Below are 13,405 nucleotides of genomic sequence, written 5' to 3' on the forward strand. Positions count from 1 at the left end.
TGACGTCCACATGGGCCGGTTTGAGCCGGTCCACCGTGAACACTTCTTCTTTCCCCCCGATGTCCAGAACATATGTGGACCCGTTGTTCCTCAGTACTTTGAACAGTCCCTCATATGGCCACTGCAGAGGTGTCCGGTGCACACCCCTTTGAACGAAAAGAAACTTGGAGTTCTGCAGGTCTTTGGGTACCCAGGTCAGGGTTTGTCCATGTCGTAAAGTCGGTACGGGGGCCAGGTTGCAGAGCTTCTCGCGTAGTCTGTCCAAGACTGTTGCCGGTTCTTTCTCCTACCCCCTTGGGGCTGGTATGAACTCTCCTGGGACAACCAGGGGTGCTCTGTACACCAGCTCGGCCGACGAGATGTGCAGATCCTCTTTGGGTGCTGTGCGGATTCCCAGCAGGACCCAGGGGAGCTCGTCCACTCAGTTGGGCCATCAGGCGGGCCATGAGAGCAGACTTCAAGTGGCGGTGGAAGCGTTCCACCAGCCCATTCAACTGTGGGTAGTAGGCGGTTGTGTGGTGTAAACATGCTCCCAGCAGGCTGGCCACGGCTGACCACAGGCTGGAGGTGAACTGGGCGCCTCTGTCAGAGTTAATGTGGGCGTGCTACCCAGGTTGTGATCAGCGCTTGGGTGCAGGAATCGGCGGTGATGTCAGTGAGCGGGGCAGCCTCTGGCCATCTTGTGAATCGGTCGACCATAGTTAGGAGGTACCTCGCTCCTCTCGACACAGGCAGGGGCCCCACAATATCCACATGAATGTGTTCGAACCTCCGGCGGGTGGGCTCAAACTGCTGCTGCAGTGCTTTGGTGTGCCACTGCACCTTGGCTGTTTGGCACTGCACGCACGTTTTGGCCCACTCGCTGACCTGTTTGCAGAGTCCGTGTCACATGAACCTGCTGGAGACCATCTGGGCGGTTGTCCTGATGGATGAGTGCGCCAAACCATATACGGAGTTGAAAACTTTCCGCCGCCAGGCTGCTGGGACAATGGAGCGAGGTTGGCCGGTAGCTATGTCGCATAGGAGGATCCTCCCACCTGGGCCTACTAGGAACTCTTGCAGCTGAAAACCCGAGACTGCGGTCCTGTAGCTGGGCAACTCGTCGTCTGCCTGCTGTGCCTCTGCTAGCACTGTGTAGTCCACTCCCTGGGACAGGGCCTGGATAGCTGGTCTGGAGAGTGCGTCCGCCACGATGTTGTCCTTTCCCGAGACATGCTGGGTGTCCATCGTGTACTCGGAGATGTAGGACAGATGTCGCTGCTGATGGGCCGACCAGGGATCGGACGCCTTTGTGAATGTGACAGTCAATGGTTTGTGGTCCGTGAATGTGGTGAACGGCCTGCCCTCTAAAAATACCTGAAATGCCGGATAGCCAGGTAAAGTGCTAACAGCTCCCGGTCGAAAGCACTATACTTGAGTTCAGGTTGCCGCAGGTGCCTGCTGAAGAATGCTAGGGGTTGCCAGCGCCCTTCGATGAGTTGTTCCAGCACCCCACTGACTGCCTTGTTGGACATGTCCACTGTGAGGGCGGTTGGGACGTCCGTTCTGGGGTGCACCAGCATCGCGGCGTTTGCTAAGGCGGGCGCGGCCTCTTCGTCCCAAGTAATGTCCTTGCCTTTACCCGACATCAGGGTGAACAAAGGGCGCGTGACTTGTGCTGCCGAGGGGAGGAAACGGTGGTAGGAGTTGACCATACCAACGAATTCCTGCAAGCCTTTGACCGTGTAGGGCTGGGCGAAGTGGCGGATCATGTCTACCTTGGCGGGCAGGGGAGTTGCCCCGTCTTTGGTAATTCTGTGGCCCAGGAAGTCGATGGTGTCCAGCCCGAACTGGCATTTGGCCGGGTTTATGGTGAGGCCGAAGTCACTCAAGTGGGAGTAGAGCAGGCGGAGATGGGACAGGTGTTCCTGGCGATTGCGGCTGGCTATGAGGATGTCATCCAAATAGATGAATGCGAAGTCCAGGTCGCGTCCTACGGCATCCATCAGCCGCTGGAATGTCTGTGCGGCATTCTTCAGGCCGAAAGGCATCCTGAGCAACTCGAACAGGCCGAACGGGGTGGTGAGCGCTGTCTTGGGGATGTCTTCAGGGTGTATCGGGATTTGATGGTATCCCCGGACGAGGTCTACCTTGGAAAAGATGCTCGCCCCGTGCAGGTTCACTGCAAAGGCCTGTATGTGGGGTACGGGGTAGCGGTCTGGGGTTGTGGCCTCGTTCAACCGACGGTAGTCGCCGCACGGTCTCCAGCCCCTGGCTGCTTTGGGCACCATGTGCAGGGGGGATGCCCATGGGCTGCCAGACCTCCATATAATCCCCAATTCTCCATCCGCTTGAACTCCTTCGCCAGGCGGAGCTTGTCCAGGGGAAGCCGTCGTGCGCAGGCGTGGAGGGGTGGTCCCTTGGTCGGGATATGATGCTGTACTCCGTACCTGGGTATGGCTGTCATGAACTGCGGCACCAGAACCGATGGGAAGTCCGCCAGGATTCTGGTGAATTCGTTGTCTGACAGCGTGACGAAGTCCAGGTGTGGAGCCGGCAACTTGGCTTCACCCAAGGAGAACGTCTGAAAAGTCTTGGCACGTACCAGTCTTTTCCCGTGTAAGTCAACCAGTAGGCTGTGGGCCCGCAAGAAGTCCACCCCTTTTGGAGTGGCTGGGCCACGGTGGCCAGTGTGAAGTCCCACGTGAACCGGCTGGCGCTGAACTGCAGCTGCACTGTGCAGGTGCTGTAGGTTCATATCGTGCTGCCGTTCACGGCTCTGAGGGTGGGTCCTGGCTCCCTGTTGAGGGTGTTGTGTCCCGTCGGGGGTAAAACGCTGGTTTCCACTCCGGTGTCGACCAAGAAGCAGCGTCCCAATTGCTTGTCCCAGATGAACAAAAGGCTGTCTTGGTGGCCAGCCGCCTTAGCAATCAGCGGCGGCTGACCTCGGCGTTTACCGGGAACTCACAGGGCGGGCGACACCGGAGGGCTTCTGCGCCCCACTGCTGATGGTAGAAACACCACTGAACGTTGGATCCCTCACTGCTGCCTCCAGGTTGCGCGCGCTCCATTGCTGGGCCTGGTCTGGTCTGCCGTTGGGCACGTGGCTTGGTGATCTGTGCGACGGACATCTCGCTCTCCCTCTTGGCCTTCCACAGCACGTCTGCCGGGGCTGCCACCTTCCGGGGGTCACTGAAATCTGCATCAGCGAGTAGCAGATGTATGTCTTCGGGCAGCTGCTCTCGAAACACCTGCTCGAACATGAGGCAGGGCTTGTGTCCGTCAGCCAGGGCCAGCATTTCGTTCTTAGTACGGACAGTGGCCTGTCTCCCAAACCATCCAGGTGCAGCAAGCGGGCGCCTTGCTCCTGCTGTGAGAGGCCGAAGGTGCGAACGAGCAGCGCTTTGAATGCTGTGTATTTGCCTTCCTCCGGTGGCGACTGAATGAAGTCCTCGACCTGAGCGGCTGTCTCCTGGTCGAGGGAGCTCACCACTTAATAGTAGCGCCTGGAGTCAGAAGAAATCCATCGAACCTGGAACTGGGCCTCTGCTTGATCAAACCACAGTCAGGGCCGCAGCATCCAAAAAGTTGGCAGTTTAAGTGAAACTGCGTGAACAACTGAAGGGTTGATCATCATCGGTCCAACTCCCGTTTGGACCGTCAGGGTCACCAATGTGGCGAGGTGCTGTGCACTGATCTAAGAATGAAACACGCAGTCGGAGGTCTGAACTCGAGACTGATTTATTTTTCAACCTCCCGCGCTATCCTTTAAACCTATTAGGGATCCCGCCCTCTCCAGGCAGAAGTGACGCCCGCAATACGTCACCAACTCTTCCCGCATGCAGGCTTTCTCTCCTCACTGTCGAAGAAGGCCCGGTGCTATTTTGCGGCCAGCGTTCCTGCCAACGCACACTGTTCTCGGAGCCGGTTCGCTTGCCTCGAAGGTAGGTCACTACACTATAATGAAATACGTAACAACAGAATACCTTGAAAACAAGATTTACTTTATTGTCATTTCTCTGAGTATTTACATACACAAAAAAAAACGAAATACTGTTTCTCACCAGCTCATATCAGTGCAACAAAAAGAACAGTGATAAATATCTAAAATAGTCTATAAAAACATCTCTAAAACAAAACTAAAAACATATCAACACCACATATTCATATCTGTTAAAGTGCGTTTATGTATTAATAAGTGCTTATTCAGTTCGAGATGAAGTTCAACGTATCAGGTAACTATCAAACTGTTTCTGTATTGATGAGTATGTACGTGTGTGTGGAGGGAGAGCTTGTCGGTGGAAGTGGAAGGGGACACAGTCCATTTATGATCCTGACTGCTTGTGGGGGGAGAAAGCTGTTCAGTGTCCTACTAGATCTAGAGCAGATGCTCCTATACCTCTTCCCCAATGGCAAGAGGGAAAACAGGTCGTGAGAAGGGTGATGAAAGTCCTTAATGATGGTCATAGCTCTGCGAACGCAGCGTTGCTGATAGATCTCCATCAAAAAGGGGAGAGGGGCACCAATGATCCTGCTAGCTGTCTTCACCATCCTATTGAGCTGCTGTTGTTCATAGGCCTGCAGCTACCAAACCAGGAGGTGAGGCAGTAGGTCAGGATGCTTTCAATGGTGCCCCTATAAAAAAGTGATGAGGTATGAAATAGGGAGGCCTGCCTTTCTGAGTCTCCGGAGGGGATAAAGCCGCTGCTGGGCTTTTTTAACGATGGCTGCAGTGTTAATAGTGGAGGTCAGATCATCCGCTAGGTGAACCCCCAGGAACTTAATGTTGCTGACCCTCTCCACAGCAGCACCATTAATAGTCAGCGCTGTATGATCATGCTTGCCAGCCCTCCTGAAATCAATCACTATCTCCTTTGTTTTGTCCACATTGAGGGTGAGATTGTGGAATCTACAGCACACTGTTAGCTGCTCCACCTCCATCCTATATGCAGACTCATCATTGTCACTGACGAGACCCACCACTGTTGTGTCATCAGCGAACTTAATGATGTAGTTGGTGCTGAATCTAGCAATGCAATATTGTGTGTGAGCAGGCTGAACAGTAAAAGGCTCAGGACGCAGCCTTGAGGTGAGCCTGTGCTCACTGAGATGGTTCCTGATGTATGACTGCCAACTCTAACTATCTGCTGCCACTGCATCAGGAAATTGAGAACCCAATTGCAAATGCCAGTATCCACCTCTAACAGCCTCAGCTTTTCCACCAGCTGTTGTGGAATGATCGTGTTAAATGCTGAGCTGATATCGATGAAGAGGATCCTGGCGTATGTATTCTTCCCCTCCAGATGTGACAATGTGAGGTGGAGCAAAGTGGAGATTGCATCCTCTGTGGATCGATTGACTCTATATGCAAACTGTAGGGGATCTAAGTTTGCAGGAAAACAGGTCTTAATCGCTCAAAGCATTTCATTATTATTGGTCTAAGGGCCACAGGGCGGAAGTCATTCAGGCAGGCTGGGTCTGACTTTTTAGGGACAGGAATAACGATGGCACTTTTGAGGCAAGTGGGCACTACTGCCTGGCTGAGCGAGATATTAAAGATGTCTGCAAAGACATCCTTCAGCTGCTCTGCACAATCCTTTAAAACACGTCCAGGAATGTTGTCTGGCCCCACAGCTTTACATGGATTGACGCTGGCAAAGGCCTTTTTCCACTCCCGCTGTAGACAGCTGAAGTACCTGGTCTCTTGATGGTGGAAGCATCTGTGCCTGAATGGTGGTGTTTGCCTCAAAACGTGCATAAAAGACATTAAGTTTATCTGGTAAAGAGGGATCATTGTGACATATCTGCGGGGGGGGGGGGCGCGGGGCTTGTAGTCGGTGATTGTTTGAAATCCCTGCCACAAACGACTTGTGTCTTTGTTGTTTGTGAAGTGGCTGTTAAGTTTCTGTCCATATAGCCTCCTCGCCTCCCTGATCCCCCGGGACAAGTTTTTCCTTGTCAATCTGTATGCAGCAATGTCCTGAGATTCAAATGCAGCATTACGGGCTCTTAGCAGTGAACAAACTTCCCCAGTCAACCAAGGTTTCTGATTGGCACGCACCTTGATGGTTTTGACCACAGTCACATCATCTATGCATTTATTGATGTAGCCAATGATGGTCTCTGTGTATTCCTGCAAGTCAATGACATTGTCATATGTTGCTGCCCCTTTAAAGATATCCCACTGTGTATTTTCAAAACAGTCTTGCAATGCTGAAATTGCTTACTGTGGCCATATTTTAACTTCTCTGACCACTGACTTGTCTTATTTCACCCTAGGTCTATATGCAGGTGTGAGCATAACAGCTAGGTGGTCAGAGTTACCAGTATGGGGAAGGGGGGGGGCTACTCTATATGAGTTTTTGGTGTTTGTATACACCAGGTCTAATGTGTTATTGCCCCTAGTTGCAAAGTTCACATGCTGATAAAATTTTGGCAAAACAGACTTAAGGCCTGCCTGGTTGAAACAATAATAGGATTAAGCAGAGTCAACATCGATATGAAGGGAATATCTTATTTGACTAATTTGGGAAGTTATCGTGGAAGAAAATGAGGGATAGAATGATCATTTGGAAAGTTAGGGACTAATCCGAGATGGCCAGCATACCTTGGATAAGGGCAGTTCCTATCTGACCAATCTGATTTGTTTTGAAGAGGTACCAAAGTGTATTGATGAGGACAGTGCGGTAGACTTTGACAAGGTCCCACATGGGAGACTGGTCCTAAAGATGAGGGCCCATGGGATTCAGGGAAAATTGATAAATTGGATCCAAAGTTAGGTTGGCAGTAGGAGACAGCAGGTCATAGTTGTTTTTGTGATTATGACTAGTGGTGTTCGACAGACATCAGTGCTGGGACCCTTGCTGTTTGTAATATTTGGATGTGGATGTAGAAGGCATGATCAGTAAGTTTGCAGATGACTTGAAGATTGGTGGAGTTGCTGACTGTGGAGGGTAGTCTTGGGCTACAGGGTGATATCAATGTGTTGGTGAAATGGGCTGAGAAATAGCAGATGGAGTTTAATCTTGATAAATGGGAGGTGATGCATTTTAGGAGTGCCAATGAGGGTAAGATATACACCATGAATGGTAGGGTCCTAGGGATTATTGAGGAACAGAGGGACCTTGGTGTACAAGTCCAAAGATTCAGTCAATACCAAGGTTAACAAGGCGCATGGAGTGCTGGTCTTTACTAGTTGTGGCATTGAATACAAGAGCAGGGATGTCGTGCTCAAAACTTTATGAAATGTTGGTCAGACATCATCTGGAGTACTGTGTACAGTTCTGATCACTACAGTATAGGAAAGATGTGATAGCACTGGAGAGGTTGGAGAGAAGATTCACCGGGATGTTTCCTGCGATGGAGTGTTTCAGTTATGAAGAGTGAGTGGAGAATCTAGTCCGTTTACCCTGGAGCAGAGAAGGTTAAGAGGGGAAAAGATTGAGGTGTATAAAATTGAGGGGTGTAGATAGGGCAGTCCATAAATAAACCTCTCATCACCACTGTCATCTGTTACTCACCCTATTTCCTTACCATGCTGTTGCTGCTTCTGTTATTCCATGAGATTCAGTATTGATCACAAGCGCATTATTGAATGCCATTAGTAAGTCCATACATTCTGCATCCACTACATTTGCTCTTTTACCCTCTCTTTTTAAGAAAGTCCTATTGAGTTAATTGAATGTCATTTGCCCTTAACAAATCAGCTTTCTTTGATTAATCTGCAGTTGTTTAAGTGACTGCTGATTTACTCCCTGATCATTGCATCTGGAACTTACTCCACCATTTGAACACGAGTGTAACATGTGCCATCCCTCAGGCACCAGTCCTGAATCTATGTATGTTTGAAATGATGACAGGGTCCCTGTGATTCCCTCCCTTACTTCCTCAACAACCTAGGATGCATCCCATCTGGGTCAGGTAGTTTATCCACTTTAAGTATATTATCCACTTGAAGTATAGCTAGCTTCTTTGGTATATCCTCATTAACAATTCTTAGCTCATCCATTAGCACCATCCATCCACCCCATGAAGATTTCTACTCAATGAACACAGCCCCAGAAAATGCTCTATATTGATAATCAACTCTTCCTTGGTAAAGAATGACATGAATTATGAGAGCCATGTTCTTCCCCCTCTATGCAGAGATCGACGTAATGTTCCCTCATGGGTCTAAGATATCTCTTACTATCCACTTACTGTTTACATGCCTTTTGAAGAACTTTTGGTTCCCTTTTATGTTAACTGCCTTTTATCATGTGAAAATCAAAAGTCTGCAGATGCTGGAAATCTATTGTAAAAACAGGAAATGGTCTAAATACTCAGCAGGTAAGCCACATCTGAGGGAAGAGAAACAGCTAATGTTTCAGGATGAAGACTCTGTCAGTTTCAGTTAACTCTGTTTCTCTTTCCGCAGATGCAGTTTACTTGCTGAGTATTTACAGCATTTTCTGCTTTTATTACTTCTATCGATTCCTGCTTTTATTTCTTCTTTTTTTGCATTTTCCACCTTATCTCCCCTCTTAAATTTTTTGGCCTTGTTCTCATGAATTATTCACCTGATATGAGTCGTACACCCACATAAGTTTCAATGTAGTCATGGAAAGGGATAAAGTTGGCCCTCCTGTTAAGGTCCTAAATTGGCAGAAGGCTGATTTTTGCAAGAGAAGATCTGACAAAAGTAGATTGGGAACAGATGCTTTCCAGTAAAACATCTGGTAAGTGGGGAGTCTTTTAAAAGAGCATTAGCAAGAGTTCAGGGCCAGCATGTTCCAGTAAGAGTGAATGGCAAAGATGGCAAGATTAGGGAACCTTGAATATTGAAAGTTTGGTCAGGGAAAAAAAGCATACGTCATATATAGGCAACTACAATCAACCGAGACACCTGAGGAATGTAGAGAGTTTAGGAGAGTACTTAAAGAAATTAGAAGGACAAAAAGAGGCCATGAAATATCTGGTAAGATTAAAGAGAATCCTAAGTCATTCTCTAAGTATATCAGGAGCAAGAAGATATCTAGGGAAATAGTGGGTCCCCTTGGGGACCAGAGGAGTAATGGGTGAGATCCTAAATGAAAACTTGCTGTCTGTATTCACTAAGGAGAAGGATTTGGATGATAGTGAGTTCATGGAGTGATATGTTGATAATCTGGGGTATGTGGATATTAAGAAAATGGAGATGTTAGATGTCTTGGAACACATAAGGGTGGATAAATCCCCAGGCTAGATGAGATCTATCCCAGCATGCTATGGGAACTGAGGGAGGTGATTGCTGGAGACCTGACACAGATTTTCGCTTCTTCGTTGGCTACAGATAAGGTACCAAAAGACTGGAGAACAGCTAATGTTCCTTTATTTAAGAAGAGCAGCAGGGATAAGCCAGGTAACTACAGGTTGGTGAGCCTTACATCAGTGGTAGTGAAATTAATGGAGAACATTCTAAGCGATGGGTTTTATGTATATTTGAAAAGGCAGGGGCAAATCAGGGATAATCACCATGCCTATGTGTGGGGTGAAGTCTTGTCTCAGTAATTTGATTGTTTTTTAAGGAGGTGACAAAGGAAATTGTTGAAGACAGGGCAGTAGACATTGTCTATGTGGACCTTAGTAATGCATTTGACAAGGTACAGCATAGTAGGCCAGTCCAGAACGTTCATGTGCATGGGATCCAAGTGAACTGGTTAATTGGATCCAAAAATTCCCTGGTGATGAGCAGGGTCAAGGGTAGTGGTGGAAGGCTGTTTTATTTTCTGAATGGAGGTCTGTGACGAGTGGTTTACCACAGGGATCGGTGCTAGGAGTTTATCCGTTAGTTGAGAGATATTAACAACTGGGATGTGAATGTAGAAGGTATGATTAGTAAGTTCGCAAATGACACAAAAATTGGTTGTTGTTTTTGAAAGTGCAGAATGTTGTCTAAGGCCAAAGCAGGATATAGATCAGATGGAAAGTTGGGTGGACTGTTGGTAGATGGAATTTAATCCCAACATGTGCAAGGTGATGCATTTTGGGAAGACAGGTAGGGATGGGACATAGAGTAAATCGTGGAGTATTGAGGAATGTTGATGAACAGAGAGATCTGGCACTCCAAGTTCACAGCTCGCTGAAAGTGGCAACACAGGTTGATAGTGTAGTGAAGAAGGTATAGGCATACTTGCCACATCTACTCTGGGTATAGAATATAGGAGAATGGGACATTATGTTGCAACTATTTAAAAAAAAAACAATGGTTAGGCAGCACTTAGAGTATTGTGAACAGTTCTGGTCACCACACTTCAGGAAGGATGTTATTGTGCCGGAGAGAATACAGAGGAGATTCACCAGGATGTTGCCTGGATTCGAGGACTTGGGGAGAGATGGGATTGGCTGGGCTTGTTTTCCCTGGAGCAAAGGAGGCTGAGGGGTGACCTGATAGAGGTATAGAAGATTATGAGAGGCATAGATAGGGCAGATGGTCAAAATCTTTTTCCCATGGTAGGGGTATATATAAAAGAAACGAGACCATAGGTTTAAGGTGAGAAGAAGGAGTTTCAAAGGAGATCTGAGGAGAAAGTCTTTTTTACAGTGGTTGATATCTAGAATGCTCTATCACAAGATCACAAGACAAAGGAGCAGAAGTAGGCCATTCGGTCTATCGAGTTTGCTCCATGAGCTAAACTAATACTATTCCTATCTAGCCCCAATTTCCGTCCTCATCCCCATATCCCTTGATACCTTGACTAATTAGATACCTATCAATCTCCTCCTTAAATGCCCCAAATGATTGGGCCTCCACAACTGTACGTGGCAAAGGATTCCATAATTTCACTACCCTCTGGCTAAAGAAATTTCTCCTCATCTCTGTTTTAAACTGGTACCCTCTAATTCTAAGATTGTGCCCTCTCGTCCTGGACTCATCCACCAGGGGAAATAGCTTAACCACATCTACTCTGTCCAGTCCTTTCAACATTCTAAATATTTCTACGAGGTCCCTTCTCATTCTTCTGTACTCCAGTGAATACAGTCCAAGAGCTAACAAACGCTAAGTCCTTTCATTCCAGGAATCATCCTCATAAATCTTTTCTGAACCCTCTCCAACATCAGTACATCCTTCCTAAGATACGGGGCCCAAAACTGCGCACAGTACTCCAAATGAGGTCTCACCAGTGCCCCATGGAGCCTCATCAACACTTCCTTACTTTTATACTCAAAATGCTAACATAGTATTCACTTCCTTTACCGCCGATCCAACCTGGTGGTTAACCTTTAGGGTATCCTGCACGAGTACCCCCAAGTCCCTTTGTACTTCTGTACTTTGAATTTTCTCCCCATCTAGATAATCTGCCCATTTATTTCTTTTTCCCAAGTGTACAACGGCACATTTCTCAACATTGAATCTCATCTGCCATTTCTTTGCCCATTCTCCTAAACTAAGTCTTTCTGCAACCTTTCTATTTCTTTAGTACTCCCTACTCCTCTACCTATCTTGGTGTCGTCTGCAAACTTAGCCACAAAACCATTTACTCCATAATCCAAATCATTAATGTACAAAGTAAAAAGAAGTGGCCCCAACACCGACCCCTGCGGAACACCACTAGTAATTGGTAGCCAACCAGAACAGGATCCCTTTATTCCCACCCTTTGCTTTCTGCCTACCAGCCAATGCTCCACCCATTCCAATATCCTACCTGTAATTCCATGAGCTCTCATCTTATTAATCAGCCTCTTGTGTGGCACCTTGTCGAAGGCCTTTTGGAAGTCTAAATACACAACATCCACAGCCTCTCCCTTATCCACCCTATCTGAGATTTCCTCAAAAAAAAAACTCCAGTAGGTTGGTCAGGCAGAATCTTCCCTTCACGAAACCATGCTGGCTTGGGCCTATCTTGCCTTGCACCTCTAGGTATTCCATAACCTCATCCTTGAGGATCGTTTCCAATAATTTTCCCACCACCGATGTCAGACTAATAGGTCTGTAATTTCCTTTATGCTGTCTCCCACCCTTCTTATACAGCGAAACTACATTTGCGACCTTCCAGTCCTCCGGAACCATGCCGGAGTCTATTGATTCCTGGAAAATTATCACCAATACCTCTGTAATCTCTGAAGCCACCTCCTTCAGAACCCAGGGGTGCATCACATCCGGTCCTGAAGACTCATCTGCCTTTAGTCCATTTAGCTTCCCAAGCACCTTCTCTCTAGTAATCTTAACTGAATTCAGTTCTATCCCCAAGATCCCTGACTATCCAGTATATTGCTGATGTCCTCCACTGTGAAGACCGATGCAAAATATTCATTTAGTTCCTCTGCCATCTCTTTGTTATCCATTATAATCTCTCCCACACCATTTTCAATTGGTCCTATATCAACCTGTGTCTCTCTCTTACTCTTCATATATTTAAAAAAAACTCTTAGTATCTTTTTGAATGTTATCTGCCAATTTCCTTTCGTAATTCATCTTTTCTTTCCTAATGACCACCTTAGTTTCTTTCTGTAAGTTTTTAAAAGTTTCCCAGTCTTCTGTTTTCCCACTAATTTTTGCTTCCTTGTATGCCCTCCCTTTTGCTTTTATTTTAGCCTTCACCTCTCTCGTTATCCACATTTGTGCCATTTTTCCATTCGTAACCTTTTTTCTTGGAATATATCTTGCATTTCCCTTATTTCTTGTAGAAATTCCACCATTTCTGCTCTGCTGTCCCTCCAATTAGCTTACCTTTCCAATCAATTTGGGCCAGTTCCTCTCTCACGCCACTGTAATTTCCTTTGTTCCACTGAAATATTGACACATCTGATATTAGCTTCTCCTTTTCAAATTTGAAACTGAACTAAATCATATTGTGATTGCTAGTTCCTAATGGTTCCTTTACCTTTAGTTCCCTAATCACCTCTGGTTCGTTACACAGCACTGAATCCAAAACAGCTGATCCCCTGGTGGGCTCATCAACAAGTTGCTCCAAAAAGCCATCCCGTAGACCTTCCACAAACTCGCTCTCCTGAGATCCACTGCCTTCCTGGCTTTCCCAATCAGAGGAGGTGATGGAGTTGGATCCAATTACCACATTTCAGAGACAGACACTTAAATTAACAAGGCTTAGAAGGATATGATGCTATTGCTGGCAAAGGGGATTAGTTTGGTCAGCACAAATGTGGTGGGCCAAAGGGCGCATTTCTATGCTGTCTGACTTTGACAATTATTTATATTTCATCATATTCTCTGTCCCCATTGTTATCTAGGAACTTCTGGTTTTGGTTTCATCTCCTTTCCCTGTGGGAATATGCAGAGCCAATACTGGAAACATTTCAACCAATGTTCTGTTTGTATTACCTGTCTTTGAATCATTGTACAGAACAGAAACAGGCCCTTACATCCCAACTCATCCATGCTGACTGTGGTGCCTATCTATGCTAATCCCATTTGTCCACCTCAGACCTGTATCATCCTACTTTCCTA

General features: G+C 47.1%; 1 protein-coding gene across 2 annotated transcripts in view; it reads left to right on the plus strand.

Moving 5' to 3' along the window:
* The window catches only part of cop1 (COP1 E3 ubiquitin ligase), a 137,608-nt gene that overhangs the window by 102,745 nt on the left and 21,458 nt on the right, over positions 1–13,405 (plus strand). The gene's annotated exons all lie outside the window — the stretch shown is intronic.

The sequence above is a fragment of the Pristis pectinata genome, chromosome 3 (genome assembly GCF_009764475.1).
Source record: "Pristis pectinata isolate sPriPec2 chromosome 3, sPriPec2.1.pri, whole genome shotgun sequence".
Lineage (NCBI taxonomy): Eukaryota > Metazoa > Chordata > Chondrichthyes > Rhinopristiformes > Pristidae > Pristis > Pristis pectinata.